The following is a 7,500-nucleotide window of genomic DNA, read 5'->3' as shown; positions in this document are numbered from 1 at the left end:
CTATTTTAATTCGGAGGCCTGTCATATGAGAAGAATTCTCTGCTATTTCTAGCTGATGGAACGATCACATAGAGGTTCCTTCGTCGATACTGTTCAAGTTAGTATATCATTTACTTGCGCCTGTCAAGCGACGAACTGACAGAATCGTTGGTACGCCGGACAAAATGCTTAGCGACATTTCGTCCGTCTTTACGTTCTGAGTTCAAATTCCGCCAAGGCCAACTTTACCTTTAATTTCTTTCGGGGTCGATGAAAAGGTACCAGTTGTGCACTGGAGTCGATGCCTTCGCCTTGCTTCCGCTTCCGGAATTGCTGACCTTGTGCCAAAATTTGAAACCGATATTTGCTTGTGATTGTGTTGTTCCTAACTATCCTCTCTATTCCTCAATGAATAAAATAAGAAATAAATGTGTTTAAGAATTTTGAAAGGTTATTCTGTTGTTAAACACTCTTCCTGCAACAGATTTAAGACAGAGGAGTATTCTTCCGACTGGAAAAGTTGAGTCTGTATTGAAACCAACAAAACACGATTGATTCTCTGTGATATTTCAAGACAGCAAATCCGTTAAACTGTTTTGGTTTTCTTGGAATTATTTACATTGAAGTGTTTTCTGCTGCAGTCAAATGGGCCATACATGTCACTTTTCTGGCGCTCCACTGCTAAGATGAGAGGAGAGAGAGATAAGTTCCACCCTGAATAAATTCCACCCCAATCTACCGCAGTTAACAGTCACAGAGGTTTTAGTGTCACTTTAAAATACTTGGAGAGAATCTTCAACTTGAAAACTACGATAAATCGTACTTTCAGATAAAAAATTCTAGACTTTAATAAATAAATAAATAAATAAATGTGTTTATCGATTAAGTTTGATCTTGAATCGGCTCCAAGAAATTCTGTCTCTAGGACACAAAACGGAGAAAGATTTGCTATGAGACATCAAGTTTTCACTCTCCTTACAAATGAAGCTGTCCAAGGTTAAAATTCGATCCAGGTTGGCACCGAAACCGTTTCAGGTGAACTCAGAACAAACACAGCAAAGCATTTCGTCCGACGCACCACTAATTGTACGAATCCCATACAATGCTTTCTTTTATTGTCCCTTGAAAGATGAAAGATAATGTCTACCTGAGCGGTATTTGAACACAGAATAGGAATATGAACAAAGACTGGCAAATATTTCGCCCGAGACGAAATATCAATTCACCTTATCATCTCCTCTCCATAAATATGCGTTTTATTTAAGTGTTCTTATTCTTCTTATCCGAATTTCATATCAAGTCTGATTTAAATTAACATTTATAAAGTTGATATTATATTTATATCACAGTATGATATTCTGTTTATTTCACACTCGATATAATTTATGCTATTCTCAGTGATTCACTTTTGCTCAATCTATATTTTTCATGTTACGACAAGCATAAATATTTCTGCATTTAATAGATTTTAACCAAAAACTTAACACATTTCAGACATCAATTCCTACATTTAATGAGTTCTAGAGTTTAACCAATGCCAAAGCTCAACAAGAACTTACTGTGACTTATGTTGCAGAGATTAACCAAAATGTTATGTTATCAATCTCCTCTTGGACATTTAACTTTCAATACATGACTGGATATTTGAAAGAGAGCGACAGAGTATTGAACCTTCGCCTTCAGTTACACAACTCCGTCATTAAGGAACATCTACATTTGTTGTTATTTCTTCTTCTGTTTCAAGGATTGCTTCTATTGTCTTTGGAGTTAGTGTTGCTACTGTTAGTACGTTTGATACTACTGTCATTAGGTTTTACTTTAAAACAATTATCACTGCGAAGAACGAAAGACAAAGGATATCTAGGGAACGGGTGCCTCACCAGGGTATCGAAGAGCGGCACAGATTTTAAAAATATAACTTTCGGTTTTAGAAAATTTATTTACACATTAAAACCTGTAAAGATGTTCTTCATAAATTTATTAGACAAAAATAATTAAGAAAACAAGGTAAACAATAGGGCTTTTTTATTTATATATATTTCCGCTAATTTTAAATTTTAAAACTTAATTTTTTAAATATTTATTTTAACACTTTCCCCTACTTGCTTCAGCAATTTTTAAACCATTTAAAAATTTTCAATGCGATGTGTTCCAGTAATTTTTAATTTTCCATGTGAAATGCGCCGCCAGTAATTACGTGATCCCAGTGCGATTGAACTCACGACAATTACATTCCCACTTTTGTTTGTCACTTTGATGTAGTAATAACTGCAAGAGACAATGCAAAGAAAAAAAGGATAAACTACGTGGTCACTGCACGCGCTAGAAATAACTGCCTAATTTCCCTCAGATCATATGCTACCGTCTTAAAAATTAAAGAAGTACACATCGGTTAATGTAACGCTAGAGAGATATCTAATCTATAAAAGAAATCGTGCCTATCGGAAGTGGAAAACATATAGTGGTAACTTGAACTTATCTGACCTGGGGTTTAACAATAAGAGATAATTGCTGTTGTGTTCCTATTCTTCTCTTGCTCGCCAGGACCATCAAATCACTCACCCATATAATATTTTATGCCAACCACCTTCATATCGTTAGCCTTACAAATTATTTTAAGTATTTCCCTGTTCACGAATTGAACCTACACTGTTGGGTTTCCAGCACCACTGGCTGTGATATTGTTCAAACTCACCATCTTTACATTTAAACAATTAAGTACCATGAACCATTGAGGTTAGAGAGTGTCTTCCTTCAACAACACTCACTTCTCGTCTTCTCTAATCGCCATTCGTTCATTAATCGAATTCACTTGTTTGCTCTCCTCTCATTTTCCTTTCAATTTTTTTTTGTTTTGGTTCTCCATCTTTTAATGGATGTTTAGCAGCCCGTTACGTTTCTACTGTTGAGGCAAGTGTAATTAAGACACATTACAAGTAGTACAAATGTAATTAGGACAGATTCCTTTTAGTGAATCGTTTATTACCAAACCATAAAACCTGGGAGCCACTACGAGCATTTTATACCTCAAACTATTCATTTGATTTTTCATATTTGTGATAAATGAAACTTAATGAATGTCCTTCAGGTATTAAAGGATCGAGAGGGAAACCACGTTTTGTTCGGGTTAGAATAACAAAGATTAGGCTGTTAAAATATCTGGAATGGAAATTCGTGGACAATGAAGAAATTGCGGGACATTTTAGATCCTTTCTACAAACTGAAACATAAAGATGTATGAAACCTAAAGCTATTTCGATCTTATAAGATTGGAAATGTCGTTTAGCTCCGAATCAGCTTTGCTAGAATAAACCAAATAGTTGAAAGGGTTCCCAATCCTGGGCAGCATCTTATTCCGGACAGACTACTTTCACAACTTCATCATCCATAGGGTCTTGATTTTTAAAACAGGGTCTTTTATCTTTTACTTGTTTCAGTCGTTAGACTGCGGCCATGCTGGGGCACCCCCTTGAAGAACTTTTAGTCCAATGAGTCTACTCTAGTGCATATCTTTTTAAAGCTTGGTACTTATTCTATCGGTCTCTTTTGCCGAATCACTAGGTTAAAGGTTCGTAAATACTCCAATACTGGTTGTCAAGCGGTGTTGGGTGACAAACACAGAGGCAAAGGCACACACACACACACACACACGCACACATACAGAAACCTATGTTTGTCTGTCTGTCTGTCTGTCTCTCTGTCTCTATCTCTCTCCCCTCTCTCTCTCTCTCTCTCTCTCTCTCTCTCTCTCTCTCTCTATCTATCTATCTATCCACGACGAGCTTTTAGTTTCTGTCTGCCAAATCCACTCACAAGGTTTTAGTCAGTCCAAGGCTATAGCAGAAGACACTTTCCCAAGGTGCCACGCAGTGGGACTGAATCCAGAACCATGTGGTTGGGAAGCATGCTTCTTTCCACACAGCAACGCCCGGGTCGGATTTGAGAGAAATAGACTGCTGCTAGCAGCTGGTCGCGATACCAAGTACAGATTCTCTTGTCGGCCTGTGGTGTTAATGCTGATGGTTAAACTAAATTTTACGGTAACTATTTAAGTGCTTTTTAAGTCTTTTCAGTTCAAATTTTATCAAAGTTCGATAAAATGTGAACCAATCATAAATTAGTATCGATTATATAGATTGTACTAAATTAATTCATGAGTTCAAGAGTATTATGGAAAGACATATTAGTTGTTCAAAAACACACAGAAACTGTTAATTTCACTTATTTAATTATTATTTGGAGTCAAAGCTTTAGTCGCACTTTCTACAACCGGGTGACTGACACAGGGCACAGTTCCAATGCAATATAATTGAGTGAATATATATATATATAAACTATAACGTGCGTTCACTTCACTACCGAGCGCAGCTCTGTGTGCCTTGGGTATGTGCTGTGGTTTGCTGTGATGCTCTTATGGTTACTGTATTGAAAGTGTTTTGCGTAGGATGTGTGCAGTACCCAGTAGTGCAATTTTCTGTATGTTATATATATTTGTAAGTCCTGGTGTTTTTGTTATGTATTTGTCTGAATATTTTTTTATTATACCTAAGGCACCTACTATGATAGGAATTGTTTCTGTTTTTAGATTCCACATTCGAGTTACCTCTATTTCCAGGTCTTTGTATTTTTTAAGTTTTCCATTTCTTTTAGAAAGCATTTTTTTTCTTCATGATCTTTGACAACTATATCTGGTCTATTTGCCTTTGTTATTATTATTATTATTATTATTATTATCATCATTATTATTATTATTGTTCTTGTTGTTGTTATTATTGAGTGAGAGAGCAGTGCATGCCATCAAAGTGACACTGGGGTAAAATATACGAAGCCAAGTGTACCCATCATAACTACCCGTCTGATAAGGGTACACCAAGTATGTGCATCACAACCATATGTGCGTGACATAGTGACTTAATATCACGATAAATAGCGTATCACCTTGCGGGTGAGGCCCAGTTAGAATTTTCTTCAGGTCGAGTAGCCCATCCTGCCCCATAGGCCCCTGAATAAGGAAATAAGGATTGTTTAAGGATGTTGAATGAAGCCTCCGTGTTTCCAAACCTCTCAACACATGGCTATGATGCTCCCCCACTGCTTCTGTTCGTGATTAAAAATGCACAAATCGTCAGCTTATTCAACTGGTCAAGCAGCTGACAAGCAAACGTATGGTATTGACAGAATATTTACTGTAGGCCATATTTTATATCAAGACAAAACAATGTACATGATAACACTTCCAATCAATTAAAATGAGAAGCGATGAGAGCCGCTGCTTGGTATTGCTTTTATTATTATTATTGATATTATTATTATTATTATTCAGTAGTTTTATTTTTATAACGTGCTTTCACTTCACTACCGAGCGCAGCTCTGTGCGCCTTGGGTATGTGCTGTGGTGCTCTTATGTTTACTGTATTGAAAGTGTTTTGCGTAGGATGTGTGCAGTACCCAGTAGTGCAATTTTCTGTATGTTATATATATTTGTAAGTCCTGCTATTTTTGTTATGTATTTGTCTGAATATTTTTTTATTATACCTAAGGCACCTACTATGATAGGAATTGTTTCTGTTTTTAGATTCCACATTCGAGTTATCTCTATTTCCAGGTCTTTGTATTTTGAAAGTTTTTCCATTTCTTTCAGAGAAACGTTGTCATCTGCTGGTATTGATACATCAATTAGAAAGCATTTTTTTTCTTCATGATCTTTGACAACTATATCTGGTCTATTTGCCTTAATTTCTCTATCTGTGTGTATTGGCATATCCCAGAGTATGGTTGCTTTCTCGTTTTCTGTGACCTTTTCTGGCGTGTGTTTATACCATCTTTTTTCTGTTGTTATTCCATAATGTTGGCATAGCTTCCAGTGTATATAGGTCCCAGCTCTGTCGTGTCTGTGGATATATTCCTTCTTAGCCAGGACTGGGCAGCCAGAGATAATATGATTTATTGTTTCTTGTCGATCTCCACATATTCTACAGTTACTTGTTATATTTCTTTTCATTATGTGTTTTTGGTAATTTCTGGTGGGGAGGCTTTGGTCTTGTGCAGCAATTAAAAATCCTTCAGTCTCTGCTTTGAGTCCTGAGCTTCTCAGCCATTGCTGGGATTTTTCTCTGTCTATTTCTTTCGCATTTAGTTTAGCCCAGTATTTACCATGTAGGGGCTTTTCTTGCCATTCGCATTTAGTTTAGCCCAGTATTTATTATTATTATTATTATTATTATTATTATTATTATTATTATTATTATTATTATTATTATTATTCAGTAGTTTTATTTTTATAACGTGCTTTCACTTCACTACCGAGCGCTGGTAGTGAACAGCTGTCACTGTGGTACATCTAATAATAATAACAATAATAATAATAATTATTATTTTTATTATTATTATTGCTGGAGATGTACTACGGTGTTAGCTGTTCACTACGGCGGCGAGCCGGTAAAATCGTTTACACACCGGGGAAAATGCTTAGCGGTATTTCGTCAGTCACTACATTCTGAGTTCAAATTCCGCCGAGGCCGACTTTACCTTTCATTCCTTTCAAGGTCGATAAAATAAGTACCATTTGAACACTGGGGTCGATGTAATCGACTCATCCCCTCCCCACAAATTTCAGGCCTTGTGTCTATAGTAGAAAGGATTATTATTATTATCTCCGCCTGAGCGAAGGCAGAGGTAATAATAATAATAATAATAATCCTCTCAGTTGAGTTTGTTTGCTTGTTTATCCTTGGACAAGATATCTCAAGAACCGCTGGATGGATTCGGATGAAACTTTCAGGGATGTTTGGAATCATGACTGGCACGAACTGATTAGATTTTGAGATCGATCCGATACCGGACAAGGATTCTGGATTATTTTTCCTGTGTTTTTACTTAATTTCTGAGAGCGGTCGGGTTCATTTTTAGCATTCTCGTTTGTGAGAGCAGTCGAGTTTATTTCAGATATTCTCATTTTACAAATCATCTCCAGCTAATCGTTGAGAGGACATTGGTGTTGCCTTGGCGGAGGTTTGCGCTCTCTGAGTGCTCTTGTTAGTCTTATTAAGCAGCATCAACCTTCATAAGGCTGCTTGCCTGAATTCACAATACAGCGCATCTGACGAAACTTCTCACAGTTTACCAAACTACCTCATAGATCATTGCAAACCATTATTCTTAACCGTTTGCCTCTGCTTGTCTGCGCCCCCTCCCCATATTCTCAGTCTTCATATTAAGGTTTCAGTAAACTAAACAGACAGATTCAACAATATTGGTGTCATGTTATTTGTACAAGAACACGCATCGAAGGGTACATACATACAGACATACATACAAACGTATTTCTTGATATGTATATATATATATATATATATATATATATATATATATATATATATATATATATGGATATATATCAAAACTATTGAACAAAGAGAGTTCAGGTGGGAAGGGAGAGCACTCAAATTGAAACTAATTACCAAAACATTCCGTGACACCAAAATAAAATTACTTTCGTGAAACGTTGAGCAATGAAGTTTC

At 36.3% G+C, this 7,500-nt stretch overlaps 1 protein-coding gene across 1 annotated transcript in view; it reads left to right on the top strand.

Annotated features, from left to right (window-relative positions):
• LOC106869532 (cerebrin prohormone-like) overlaps positions 1 to 7,500 on the top strand; it is a 40,483-nt gene that overhangs the window by 649 nt on the left and 32,334 nt on the right. The window lies entirely within an intron of this gene.

The sequence above is a fragment of the Octopus bimaculoides genome, chromosome 10 (genome assembly GCF_046866305.1).
Source record: "Octopus bimaculoides isolate indiv1 chromosome 10, ASM4686630v1, whole genome shotgun sequence".
In the NCBI taxonomy this organism is placed as follows: domain Eukaryota; kingdom Metazoa; phylum Mollusca; class Cephalopoda; order Octopoda; family Octopodidae; genus Octopus; species Octopus bimaculoides.
The sequence above is the reverse complement of the archived record's forward strand: the minus strand, read 5'-3'. Positions and strand labels throughout refer to the sequence as shown.